At 44.4% G+C, this 14,873-nt stretch overlaps 1 protein-coding gene across 1 annotated transcript in view; it reads right to left on the reverse strand.

The window, feature by feature from the left end:
• The window catches only part of SSU72 (SSU72 homolog, RNA polymerase II CTD phosphatase), a 111,817-nt gene that overhangs the window by 51,567 nt on the left and 45,377 nt on the right, over nucleotides 1-14,873 (reverse strand). The window lies entirely within an intron of this gene.

Raw genomic sequence — 14,873 nt, forward strand, 5'->3', positions numbered from 1 at the left:
GACGCATACGCTGCAAGTCAGATCGGGTGAAGGGGTTAACTCCCATTTTACCCGATCTGCAGAGACAGGGGGAGTGGTGCTTCAGCCCAGGGGGGGTGGCTTCACCCCCCCGTGGCTACGATCGCTCTGATTGGCTGTTGAAAGTGAAACTGCCAATCAGAGCGATTTGTAATATTTCACCTAAAAAACTGGTGAAATATTACAATCCAGCCATGGCCGATGCTGCAATAACATCGGCCATGGCTGGAAAACCTAAAATGTCCCCCCCCACACCCACCGATCGCCCCCCCAGTGGTCCGTTATGGGGTCCGGTCCCCTCCGTCCGCCTGCCGGCTCCCCCGTCCTCCTGCCCTTATTGATTCCTTACAGGTACATTTTGATCGCTGTGGTAGGTTCTATCACAGCGATCAAAATAAAAAAAAATAATAAATACCCCCCTTTATCACCCCCATAGGTAGGGACAATAATAAAATAAAGAAAATATATATTTTTTTTTTTCGTTTTCCACTAGGGTTAGGGTTAGAACTAGGGTTAGGGTTAGAACTAGGGGTAGGGTTAGGGTTAGGGTTACGGGTAGGGGTAGGGTTAGGGTTATGGCATGTGCGGATTTGGCTGCGGGTCCGCAGCGGATTGGCCGCGGATCCGCAGCGGATTGGCCGCGGATCCGCAGCGGATTTGGCCGCGGATCCGCAGCGGATTTGGCCGCGGATCCGCAGCGGATTTGGCCGCGGATCCGCAGCGGATTTGGCCGCGGATCCGCAGCGGATTTGGCCGCGGATCCGCAGCGGATTTGGCCGCGGATCCGCAGCGGATTTGGCCGCGGATCCGCAGCGGATTTGGCCGCGGATCCGCAGCGGATTTGGCCGCGGATCCGCAGCGGATTTGGCCGCGGATCCGCAGCGGATTTGGCCGCGGATCCGCAGCGGATTTGGCCGCGGATCCGCAGCGGATTTGGCCGCGGATCCGCAGCGGATTTGGCCGCGGATCCGCAGCGGATTTGGCCGCGGATCCGCCGCGGATTTGGCCGCGGATCCGCCCGCGGATCCGCAGCGGATTTGGCCGCGGATCCGCAGCGGATTTGGCCGCGGATCCGCAGCGGATTTGGCCGCGGATCCGCAGCGGATTTGGCCGCGGATCCGCAGCGGATTTGGCCGCGGATCCGCAGCGGATTTGGCCGCGGATCCGCAGCGGATTTGGCCGCGGATCCGCAGCGAATTGGCCGCTGCGAATTCGTTGCAGTTTTCCATCAGGTTTACAGTACCATGTACACCTATGGAAAACCAAATCCACTGTGCCCATGGTGCGGAAAATTCCGTGCAGAAACGCTGCGTTGTATTTTCTGCAGCATGTCAATTTTTTGTGCGGATTCCGCAGCGTTTTACACCTGTTCCTCAATAGGAATCAGCAGGTGAAATCCGCACAAAAAAACACTGGAAATCTGCTGTAAATCTGCAGGTAAAACGCAGTGCCTTTTACCTGCAGATTTTTAAAAAATCGTGCGGAAAAATCTCACACGAATCCGCAACGTGGGCACATAGCCTTAGGGTTAGGGTTGGAATTAGAGTTAGGGTACCGTCTCACAGTGGCACTTTGATCGCTACGACGGTACGATCCGTGACGTTCCAGCGATATCCATACGATATCGCTGTGTCTGACACGCAGCAGCGATCAGGGACCCTGCTGAGAATCGTACGTCGTAGCAGATCGTTTGGAACTTTCTTTCGTCGCTGGATCTCCCGCTGTCATCGCTGGATCGTTGTGACAGCGATCCAGCGATGCGTTCGCTTGTAACCAGGGTAAACATCGGGTTACTAAGCGCAGGGCCGCGCTTAGTAACCCGATGTTTACCGTGGTTACCAGCGTAAAAGTAAAAAAAAAAAAAAACGTACATACTCACATTTCGGCAAGGGACCTGAAGGACACCGAAATGTGAGTATGTACGTTTTTTTTTTTTTTACTTTTACGCTGGTAACCACGGTAAACATCGGGTTACTAAGCGCAGCCCTGCGCTTAGTAACCCGATGTTTACCCTGGTTACCCGGGACCTTGGCATCGTTGGTCGCTGGAGAGCGGTCTGTGTGACAGCTCCCCAGCGACCACACAACGACTTTCCAACGATCACGGCCAGGTCGTATCGCTGGTCGTGATCGTTGGTAAATCGTTATGTGAGACGGTACCCTTAGGGTTGGAATTAGGGCTAGGGTTGGAAATAGGGTTAAGATTAGGCTTGTGGTTAGGGTTAAGGATAGGGTTAGGGTTGTGTTGGGGTTACAGTTGTGGGTAGGGTTGGGATTAGGGTTAGGATTAGGGTTAGGGTTGGATTTAGGGTTACGGGTGTGTTGGGGTTAGGGTTGTGATTAGGGTTATGGCTACAGTTGGGATTAGGGTTAGGGGTGTGTTGGGGTTAGTGTTGAAGTTAGAATTGAGGGGTTTCCACTGTTTAGGCACATCAGGGGTCTCCAAACGCAACATGGCGCCACCATTGATTCCAGCCAATCTTGCGTTCAAAAAGTCAAATGGTGCTCCCTCCCTTCCAAGCCCCGACGTGCGCCCAAACAGTGGTTTACCCCCACATATGGGATACCAGCGTACTCAGGACAAACTGGGCAACAACTATTGGGGTCCAATTTCTCCTGTTACCCTTGCAAAAATAAAAAATTACTTGCTAGAACATAATTTTTGAGGAAAGAACAATTTTTTATTTTCATGGCTCTACGTTATAAACTTATGTGAAGCACTTGGGGGTTGAAAGTGCTCACCACACATCTAGATAAGATCCTTTTGGGGTCTAGTTTCCAAAATGGGGTCACTTATGGGGTGTTTCTACTGTTTAGGCACATCAGGGGCTCTGCAAATGCAACGTGACGCCCGCAGACCATTCCATCAAAGTCTGCATTTCAAATGTCACTACTTCCCTTCCAAGCCCTGACGTGCGCCCAAACAGTGGTTTACCCCCACATATGGGGTACCAGCATACTCACAACAAACTGGGCAACAAATATTGGGGTCCAATTACTCCTGCTACCCTTGTGAAAAAAAAATTGCTTGCTAAAACATCTTTTTTGAGGACAGAAAAATGATTTTTAATTTTCACGGCTCTGCGTTGTAAACTTCTGTGAAGCACTTGGGGGTTGAACGTGCTCACCACACATCTAGATAAGTTCTTTGGGGGGTCTAGTTTCCAATATGGGGTCACTTAGGGGGGGTTTCTACTGTTTAGGCACATCAGGGGCTCTGCAAACGTAACATGATTCCCGCAGACCATTCCATCAAAGTCTGCATTCCAAATCGTCACTACTTCCCTTCCGAGCCCCGGCATGTGCCCAAACAGTGGTTTACCCCCACATATGGGGTATCGGCGTACTCAGGAGAAACTGCACAACAACTTTTGGGGTCCAATTTCTCCTGTTACCCTTGGGAAAATAAAAAATTGTGGGTTAAAAAATCATTTTTGAGGAAAGAAAAATAATTTTTTATTTTCATGGCTCTGCGTTATAAACTTCTGTGAAGCACTTGTGGGTTCAAAGTGCTCACCACACATCTAGATTAGTTCCTTGGGAGGTCTAGTTTCCAAAATGGGGTCACTTGTGCGGGAGCTCCAATGTTTAGGCACACAGGGGCTCTCCAAACGCGACATGGTGTCCGCTAATGATTGAAGCTAATTTTCCATTCAAAAAGCCAAATGGCGTGCCTTCCCTTCCGAGCCCTGCCGTGCGCCCAAACAGTGGTTTACCCCCACATATGGGGTATCATCGTACTCAGGACAAACTGGACAACAACATTTGGGGTCCAATTTCTCCTATTATCCTTGGGAAAATAATAAACTCCGGGCTAAAAATCATTTTTGAGGAAAGAAAAATAATTTTTTTATTTTCATGGCTCTGCGTTATAAACTTCTGTGAAGCACCTGGGGGTTTTAAGTGCTCACTATGCGTCTAGATTAGTTTCTTGGGGGGTCTAGTTTCCAAAATGGGGTCACTTGTGGGGGAGCTCCAATGTTTAGGCACACAGGGCCTCTCCAAACCTGACATGGTGTCCGCTAACTATGGAGATAATTTTTCATTCAAAAAGTCAAATGGCGCTCCTTCCCTTCCGAGCCTTACCATGTGCCCAAACAGTAGTTTACCCCCACATATGAGGTATTGGCGTACTCAGGAGAAATTGCCCAACCAATTTTAGGATCCATTTTATCCTGTTGCCCATGTGAAAATGAAAAAATTAAGGCTAAAAGAAATTTTGTGTGAAAAAAAAGTACTTTTTCATTTTTACGGATTAATTTGTGAAGCACCTGGGGGTTTAAAGTGCTCACTATGCTTCTAGATAAGTTCCTTGGGGGGTCTAGTTTCCAAAATGGGGTCACTTGTGGGGGAGCTCCAATGTTTAGGCACACGGGGGCTCTCCAAACGCGACATGGTGTCCGCTAAAGATTGGAGCCAATTTTTCATTCAAAAAGTCAAATGGCGCTCCTTCCCTTCCGAGCCCTGCCGTGCGCCCAAACAGTGGTTTACCCCCACATATGAGGTATCAGCGTACTCAGGACAAATTGGACAACAACATTCGTGGTCCAGTTTCTCCTTTTACCCTTGGGAAAATAAAAAAATTGTTGCGAAAAGATCATTTTTGTGACTAAAAAGTTAAATGTTCATTTTTCCCCTCCATGTTGCTTCTGCTGCTGTGAAACACCTGAAGGGTTAATAAACTTCTTGAATGTGGTTTTGAGCACCTTGATGGGTGCAGTTTTTAGAATGGTGTCACTTTTGGGTATTTTCAGCCATATAGAACCCTCAAACTGACTTCAAATGTGAGGTGGTCCCTAAAAAAATGGTTTTGTAAATTTTGTTGTAAAAATGAGAAATCACTGGTCAAATTTTAACCCTTATAACTTCCTAGCAAAAAAAAAATTTGTTTCCAAAATTGTGCTGATGTAAAGTAGACATGTGGGAAATGTTATTTATTAACTATTTTGTGTCACATAACTCTCTGGTTTAACAGAATAAAAATTCAAAATGTGAAAATTGCAAAATTTTCAAATTTTTCGCCAAATTTCCGTTTTTTTCACAAATAAACTCAGAAATTATCGACCTAAATTTACCACTAACATGAAGCCCAATATGTCACGAAAAAAACAATCTCAGAACCGCAAGGATCCGTTGAAGCGTTCCTGAGTTATTACCTCATAAAGGGACACTGGTCAGAATTGCAAAAAATGGCAAAGTCATTAAGGCCAAAATAGGCTGGGTCATGAAGGGGTTAAGAAGGTAAGCTCGGCACACACAAAATAAGCCCTCACCTGACCCCAGATCACAAAAAATGGAGACGCTACGGGTATCGGAAAATGGCACAATTTTTTTTTAGCAAAGTTTGGAATTTTTTTCACCACTTAGATAAAAAATAACCTAGACATGTTTGGTGTCTGTTAACTCGTACTGACCTGGAGAATCATAATTGCAGGTCAGTTTTAGCATTTAGTGAACCTAGCAAAAAAAGCCAAACAAAAAACATGCATGGGATTGCACTTTTTTTGCAAATTCACCGCACTTGGAATTTTTTTTCCCATTTTCTAGTACACGTCATGGTAAAACCAATGATGTTTAAAAGAACAACTCGTCCCGCAAAAAATAAGCCCTCACATGGCCATATTGACAGAAAAATAAAAAAGTTATGGCTCTGGGAAGGAATTAAGTGAAAAACGAACACGGAAAAACAGAAAATCCCAAGGTCATGAGTTAAAAAGTCAACTCAGCGTGCAAAAAAATAAGCCCTCATCTGACCCCAGATCACAAAAAATGGTGACGCTACGGGTATCGGAAAATGGGGCAATTTTTTTTTTTATAAAAAAAGAAAGTTTGGAATTTTTTTTTCACCACTTAGATAACTAATTACCCAGGCATGTTTGGTGTCTATGAACTTGTAATGTCCTGGAGAATCATAATAGCAGGTCAGTTTTAGCATTTAGTGAACCTAGCATAAAAGCCAAACAAAAAACACGCATGGGATTGCACTTTTTGTTTGCAATTTCACCGCACTTGGAATTTTTTTCCAGTTCTCTAGTACATGACATACTAAAACCAATTAGGTCGTTCAAAAGTACAACTCGTCCCGCAACTCCTGGGAAGGAGAAGCGGAAAAAATAAATAAATAAATGAAAATACCCTGGGTCATGAAGGGGATAAGCTGCTGATTGGTATATAGGAATTCGGTATACAAGTAACGCTCTCCAATAGACTACCAAAGCATCTGCATCCACAGCCATTATTTACTTTGGAGGCACAATCAATTTTTGGAATATTGTAACTTCACAAAAAAAAAAAAGCATAAAAAGAAAAAGCATAATAGGCAAAGCTATTCCATGCAACATTATTTATGTACATAATACACACGACATTGCACTATATGCCAATGAAAACTTCACTAGTTTATACACCTCCAAGAGTCGACAAAAAAAAAAAAAGCCTAGCTCAAACAAAAAAAAAACCCTCATTCATCTATGAAAACAAAAAAAAATATAAGCAATTATTGCACTTGGTATAGATCAGTCGCTTAAAGGGAACCAGTCGCATCAGAAAACGCAATTTACATGCAGAAAAAGTTATTCTGGAAGTAAATAGGATTACAATGCTGCCTGTTGCCTTAATGAGTGCACGGAAAAAAATTTAAGGGAACCTGTCACCCCCCAGAATATAAATGACCTATTAATATGGGCATACAGGTAGTAGAAACGTTAAGGGGAACCTGTCACCAGGTTAGGCCGATATGCGTCCCTGCACCATCCACAGTCTGCTCGGCATCGCGCTCTTGTGCAAGCGAACTTATCTGCCCTTTTGAGGGCAAACCAAACCACACGAACCATGAAGGAGGAGGCACCGTACCAAAAAGACATCCCTCGGACCAGACCGCAGGTGAGGATAATAAAGTGATTTTTCTTCTCTTACAGGTCTTCATTGTAATACTCCCCCCCCCACACCCATCATTATCAGTTACAGCCCCAGAACCTGCACTCCCTCAGAAATCCATACCTCATCCTCCCTTCTGTAGGCGCTGCACTCAGATCTTCTGCACAGGCGAGTCACTGTGACCTCCGGTATGCGTGCCTGTAATATTAAGCTCCCCACTTCCTCCTTGCACAGTCATTGCTAAGAACCATGTGTACATGGTGATGACTATGCAGGGAGGAAGTGGGGAGAGCACCTTATCGGTGCACATGCCAGATGTCACTGGAGCGGAAGTCACCCAAGCAGAAGATCTGAGTGCAGAGCCCACAGAAGGGAGGACGAGGTATGGATTTCCCAGGGAGTACAGGGCGCAGGTATAACAATGAAGACAGGAGTCAGGGATTTCTTCCAGAAACTGCACAACCTGGATCATTAAGGCTGTGTGCACACGTAGCAGATTTTATGCGTTTTTTTCGCGTTTTTTCGCTATAAAAACGCTATAAAACCGTGAAAAAAACGCTAACATTAAGCATCCTATGTAACAGATTGCAATCCGCATTTTTTGTGCACATGCTGCATCTTTTTCCTGAGCGGAATCGCAATCCAGAAAAAAACGCAGCATGTTCATTAAAATTGCGGAATCGCGGCGATTCTGCACACATAGGAATGCATTGATCTGCTTACTTCCCGCACGGGGCTGTGCACACCATGCGGGAAGTAAGCAGATCAAGTGCAGTTGGTACCCAGGGTGGAGGAGAGGAGACTCTCCTCCACGGACTGGACACCATATAAGTGTTAAAAAAAAAAAGAATTAAAATAAAAAATAGCGATATACTCACCTTCTGGCGGCCCGACCTTCTCAGCGGCTTCCGAGGTGTGTGTGAAGGACCTGCGATGACGTCGCGGTCACGTGACCGCTACGTCAATGGAAGGTCCTGAACACACAGCATTAGGAACGGAAGCCGCTGAGGTGAGTATAACCTTTTTTTTTATTATTATTTTTATTATTTTTAACATTCTATCTTTTACTATAGATGCTGCATTGGCTGCATCTATAGTAAAAAGTTGGTCACACTTGTCAAACACTATGTTTGACAAGTGTGACCAACCTGTCAAACAGTTTTCCAAGCGATGCTACAGATCGCTTGGAAAACGCTAGCACTCTGCAAGCTAATTATGCTTGCTAAACGCTAGTTTTTTGCCCAGGGGGGCAGCGGGACGCCGGGGTCATTGCAGTAGACAACAGCAAGGTAATATTCTCTTACTATTTTTCATATATGCCATGCATTTTGAGGGGTCCGACTTAGGATATTCTAGTATTGAGTACTGTCCTGGTGATCCAGGCAGCTTTTCATCCATGGACTCCCGTATGAGAGCATAGGCATCTGCCATTTAATATATGCTGTATTTAGTTTGAATAATCCTGCAATTTCCTATGGCAGTATAGTCCCTATTATTGGTTTCTGCACCTTCTTACATGTAGTAATTTTATTCTATTGTATTTTTTACATGATGTTTAATAAAATCTATTTTTAATATCAGTACCATAGTGGAGATTGCTTTACTACACAGGTCCCACTACATGTGGTAGTTTGATTTAGTGGTACATACACCCTTCGTTTGGAAGGGAATTGTCTTTGTATAAATATAGAGCAATTACGTGTGAATACGTGTGAACTCAGCCTAAGGCTACTTTCACATCAGGTTTTTTTTTTTTTACATCAGGCACAATCCGGCAAATGTTGGAAAAACCAGATCCGGCACAGATTGTGAAAAACTGATGCAACGGATCAGTTCTTTCGACGGATCCGACTAGCATATCTAGACTATGGTATATTAAAAAAAAAAATAAATTGGAGCATGCTCAATTTAAAAAGCCAGAATCCGTCATTTTCCGGATCTGGCACCTCCCGGCTCACAGTCTTCCATTCTAGCAAACAGCCGAAAGCGGGTGAGACTAAAAACGTTGCTATGGAGGTTTTTTCCAGAAACGGGAAAAGGCAGATTTGCCGAATCCGTCGAAAACCGGACGAAACGCAATGTCATCCTGCGCAATCCAGCACTAATGCAAGTCTATGGGAAAAAAAACTGGATCCAGCGACAACATTCGCCGGATCCGTTTTTTTTTTAAAAAAAAATTTAGCCGGATTTAGCCTGACAGCGAAAACCTGATGTGTGAAAGTAGCCATACAAATCCAGAACCCCTCCCATAAGGTATTTCCTCCAGGAACTTGCCAGCTCATTGTACTGTTACTGGTGGCGGTGAAATATTCTACTATTTAGTAAGTACTGTAGATCAGCTGCTATTATCTTCAATAGAAGAGGAGCTGCAGTACACAGCAGCACCTACTGAAAAGTGTATATAGATGTGGTGTTCTGCTCCCTGCATGTCTGGCTGCTGAAGGTGTCAGGTGTTGAACACAACTGATCTGATTTTGATGAACTATCCCAGGTATGAGGCTATGCGCAGTTGCGGTTTTTACCGCGGAACCGCAGCGTTTCTGCAGCTGCGGGTCCGCAGCAGTTTCCAATGCGTTTACAGTTACATGTAAACCTATGGAAACCGCAATCCGTTGTGCACATGCTGCGGGAAAAAACGCGCAGAAACGCAGCAGTTTACATTCCGCAGCATGTCACTTTTGTGCAGAATCGCTGCGATTCTGCACACATAGGAATGCATTGATCCGCTTACTTCCCGCATGGGGCTATGCCCACGATGCGGGAAGTAAGCGGATAATGTGCGGATGGTACCCGGGGTGGAGGAGGAGCTACAGAAAGGCTGCGGTTCCGCGGTAAAAACCACAACGTGTGCACATAGCCTTAGTGTTTAACCGCTTCATGACCTGAGGTATTTTCGTTTTTGCTCCCCTTCTTCCCAGAGCCATAGCTATTATTTTAGTCAATATGGCCATGTGAGGGCTTGTTTTTTTGCGAGACAATCAATGGTTTTAACATATTGTGTACTGGAAAACAATTCCAAGTGCAGTGAAACTGCAAAAAAGAAAGTGCAATCCCACAATTTTTTGTTTTGCTTTTTTACTATGTTCACTAAATGCTAAAATTGACCTGCCATTTTGATTCTCCAGGACATTACAAGTTCATAGACACCAAACATGTCTAGGTTCTTTTTTTTTATTGAAATGGTGAAAAAAATTCCAAAGGGTCATTCCACATCAAGTGGACCAGTTTTAAAAATCGTCCCCACTCGACCTCCGATTTTGCTGAAAATTTATAAGGATGTACATGTATATTTGAAAAGAGGTTCTGTAAATTTTTAGGGCCAGATCTCAAATACATTGGCCACAGTTGATCTTTCACTGGAGGTTCCACCAAGCCTGCGGCTTTAGCTAAGAGGATTTTCCAAACTTTGGCACATAGCCATTAGAGTTCTATACTGGCTATGATGCTGAAATTTGGCATACTAGCCCAACTTTTGCTGCTAAACACGATAAAATTATTACCGGCTATGACAAAACAATATTTGGGCCTCAATTTTGTGTCAAAGTAGCTTGAAAAACGCGTCGCATAAAATTTATGCCAAACTTTGCCCATATACAACTCAAGACCAAAAACCAATAGTAACTGGTGCTTTGCCCTGTACAACAAACATCTACATGACTTTGCATTGCTGCAATATCACGGTCAAAGCATATGTATTTGTGGAAATATTCACACCCACATATGATGAAAAACTTAAAAAATACGAATTTTACCTATTTTTACGTCAAATTTCTCAAAAAGGGTACCCCTAAAATATATTAATTCTGATATCATTAGAAAGAGCACATTTTTCTCTACAAGGATCATTGTTTGTTTTTTTGGAGTCTCTCAGTTTAACCCCTTAGTGACAGAGCCAATTTGGTACTTAATGACCGAGCCAATTTTTACAATTCTGACCACTGTCACTTTAAGAGGTTATAACTCTGGAACGCTTTATCGGATCCCACTGATTCTGAGATTGTTTTTTCGTGACATATTGTACTTCAAGTTAGTGGTAACATTTCTTCGATATTACTTGCGATTATTTATGAAAAAAATGGAAATATGGCGAAAATTTTTAAAATTTTGCAATTTTCAAACTTTGTATTTTTATGCCCTTAAATCAGAGAGATATGTCACAAAAAATAGTTAATAAATAACATTTCCCACATGTCTACTTTACATTAGCACAATTTTGGAAACAAATTTTTTTTTTGTTAGGGAGTTATAAGGGTTAAAAGTTGACCAGCAATTTCTCATTTTTACAACACCATTTTTTTTTTTAGGGACCACATCTCATTTGAAGTCATTTTGAGGGGTCTATATGATAGAAAATAACCAAGTGTGACACCATTCTAAAAACTGCACCCCTCAAGCTGCTCAAAACCACATTCAAGAAGTTTATTAACCCTTTTACGTACTTCACAGGAACTGAAACAATGTGGAAGAAAAAAATGAACATTTAACTTTTTTTTGCAAACATTTTACTTCAGAACCATTTTTTTTTATTTTCACAAGTGTAAAAACAGAAATTTAACCACAAATTTTGTTGTACAATTTCTCCTGAGTACGCCGATACCCCATATGTGGAGGTAAACCACTGTTTGGGCGCACCGCAGAGCTTGGAAGTGAAGGAGCGCCGTTTGACTGTTTCAATGCAGAATTGGCTGGAATTGAGATCGGACGCCATGTCGCGTTTCGGGAGCCCCTAATGTGCCTAAACAGTGGAAACCCCCCACAAGTGATACCATTTTGGAAACTAGACCCCTTAAGGAACTTATCTAGATGTGTGGTGAGCACTTTGAACCCCCAAGTGCTTCACAGAAGTTTATAACGTAGAGCCGTGAAAATAAAAAATCGCATTTGTTTTCACAAAAATGATTTTTTCGCCCACAAATTCTTATTTTCACAAGGGTAACAGGAGAAATTAGACCACAAAAGTTGTTGTGCAATTTCTCCTGAGTACGTCAATACCCCATATGTGGGGGTAAACCACTGTTTGGGCGCACCGCAGAGCTTGGAAGTGAAGGAGCACCGTTTGACTTTTTCAATGCAGAATTGGCTGGAATTGAGATCGGATGCCATGTCGCGTTTGGAGAGCCCCTGATGTGCCTAAACAGTGGAAACCCCCCACAAGTGATACCATTTTGGAAACTAGACCCCTTAAGGAACTTATCTAGATATTCGGTGAGCACTTTAAACCCCCAGGTGCTTCACAGAAGTTTATAACGTAGAGCCGTGAAAATAAAAAAAAAAAAAATCGCATTTTTTCTACAAAAATGATCTTTTTGCCTCCAAATTTTTATTTTACCAAGGGTAACAGGAGAAAATGGACACCAGAAGTTGTTGTACAATTTGTCTTGAGTACGCCGACACCCCGTATGTGGGGGTAAACCACTGTTTGGGTGCATGGCTGAGCTCGGAAGCAAAGGAGCGCCATTTGACTTTTCAATGCAAAATTGACTGGAATTGAGATCGGACGCCATGTCGCGTTTGGAGAGCCCCTGATGTGCCTAAACAGTAGAAACCCCCCAAAAGTGACCCCATTTTGGAAACTAGACCCCCCATGGAACTTATCTAGATATGTAGTGAGAACTTTGAATGCCCAAGTGCATCACAGAAGTTTATAATGCAGAGTCGTGAAAATAAAAAATATTTTTTTTTTTAACAATAAAGATTTTTAGCCCCCAAGTTTTTATTTTCACAAGGGTAACAAGAGAAATTGGACCCCAAAAGTTGTTGTCCAATTTGTCCTGAGTATGCTGGTACCCAATATGTGGGGGTAAACCACTGTTTGGGCGCACGGCAGAGCTCGGAAGAGAAGGAGCGCCATTTTGGAATTCAGACTTTGATAGAATTGTCTGTGGGTGTTATGTTGCGTTTGCAGAGCCCCTGATGTACCTAAACAGTAGAAACCCCCCACAAGTGACCAAATTTTGGAAACTAGACCCCCTAAGGAACTTATCTAGATATGTGGTGAGAACTTTGAATGCTCAAGTGCTTCACAGAAGTTTATAATGCAGAGTAGTGAAAATAAAAAAATATTTTTTTTTCCCACAAAAAAGATTTTTAGCCCCCAAGTTTTTATTTTCACAAGGGTAACAGGAGAAATTGGACCCCAAAAGTTGTTGTCCAATTTATCCCGAGTATGCTGATGCCCCATATGTGGGGGTAAACCACTGTTTGGGCGCACGGCAGAGCTCAGAAGGGAGGGAGCACCATTTGACTTTTTTAGCGCAAAATTGGCTGTCGTGTTTGGAGACCCCCCTGATGTACCTAAACAGTGGAAACACCCAAATTATAACTCCAACCCTAACTCCAACACACCCCTAACCCTAATCTTAACCCGATCCATAATCCTAATCACAACCCTAACCCCAAAACAGCCCTAATCTCAACCCTAACCATAACCCTAATCAAAACCCTAAATCCAACACACCCCTAACCCTAATCCCAAACGTAACCCTAATCCCAACCCTAATCCAAACCCTAATCCCAACTCTAACCCTAACTTTAGCCCCAACCCTAACCCTAACTTTAGCCCCGTCGTCACAAAAAAAGTTCAATGTAACCTTTTTTTTGTACGTCGCGTCCGCCATTTCCGCGCATGCGTGGCCGTAACTCTGCCCCCTCCTCCCCAGGACATAGACTGGGCAGCGGATGCGTTGAAAAACTGCATCCGCTGCCCACGTTGTGCACAATTTTCACAACGTGCGTCGGTACGTCGGGCCGACGCATTGCGACCGCCCCGTACCGACGCAAGTGTGATAGAAGCCTAAGGCTACTTTCACACTAGCGTCGTACTCGGCCCATTGCAGTGTGCTGGGCCGACGTACCGACGCTAGCGTTGTAAGCGCCGCACAACGTGTGCAGCGGATGCTGTTTTTTCAACGCATCCGCTGCCCCATTGTGAGGGGAGGCGGGGGCGGAGTTCCGGCCGCGCATGCGCGGTCGGAAATGGCGGACACGTCGCACAAAAAAGTTACATGTAGCTTTTTTTGTGCCGACGGTCCGCCAAAGCACGACGCATCCTCGACATGTGGCAATCCGTCGCAATGCGTCGCTAATGCAAGCCAATGGAGAAAAAACGCATCCTGCAAGCACTTTTGCAGGATGCGTTTTTTCTCCGACGCATTGCGACGGAAGCCAAAAAACGCTAGTGTGAAAGTAGCCTAACCCTAACCCTAAATTTAGCCCCTAACCCTAGCCCTAACCCTAACTAACCCTAGCCCTAACCCTAGCCCTAACCCTAACCCTAACTCTAACCCTAACTCTAACCCTAACTCTAACCCTAACTCTAACCCTAACTCTAACCCTAACTCTAACCCTAACTCTAACCCTAACTCTAACCCTAACTCTAACCCTAACTCTAACCCTAACTCTAACCCTAACTCTAACCCTAACTCTAACCCTAACTCTAACCCTAACCCTAACTCTAACTCTAACCCTAACTCTAACCCTAACTCTAACCCTAACTCTAACCCTAACCCTAACTCTAACCCTAACTCTAACCCTAACTCTAACCCTAACTCTAACCCTAACTCTAACCCTAACTCTAACCCTAACTCTAACCCTAACTCTAACCCTAATTTTAGCCCCAACTCGTCTTCTCCTGCCGGCCAGCAGATGGCAGCAGATGGCGGGCGCACTGCGCATGCGCCCGCCATAAGGAAAAAGCCGGCTGGCAGGAGAAGACAGAAGAGGACCCAGGGACACCGGGTGAGTATGTTAGGGTCACCGAATCCCCCTATTTCTCTGTCCTCTGATGTGTGATCACATCAGAGGACAGAGAAATACAGATCGCTTTTTTTTTTTTTTTTTTTGCGGTCGCCGGTAAACTGTTAATTACCGGCGATCGCAAAACAGGGGTCGGTGCAAACCGACCCCGATCATGTTCTTTGGGGTCTCGGCTACCCCCGGCAGCCGAGACCCCAAAGATCTGCCGGGTGGCGGGCGTACTGC

This window comes from Ranitomeya variabilis, chromosome 4, assembly GCF_051348905.1.
Source record: "Ranitomeya variabilis isolate aRanVar5 chromosome 4, aRanVar5.hap1, whole genome shotgun sequence".
Taxonomy (NCBI): domain Eukaryota; kingdom Metazoa; phylum Chordata; class Amphibia; order Anura; family Dendrobatidae; genus Ranitomeya; species Ranitomeya variabilis.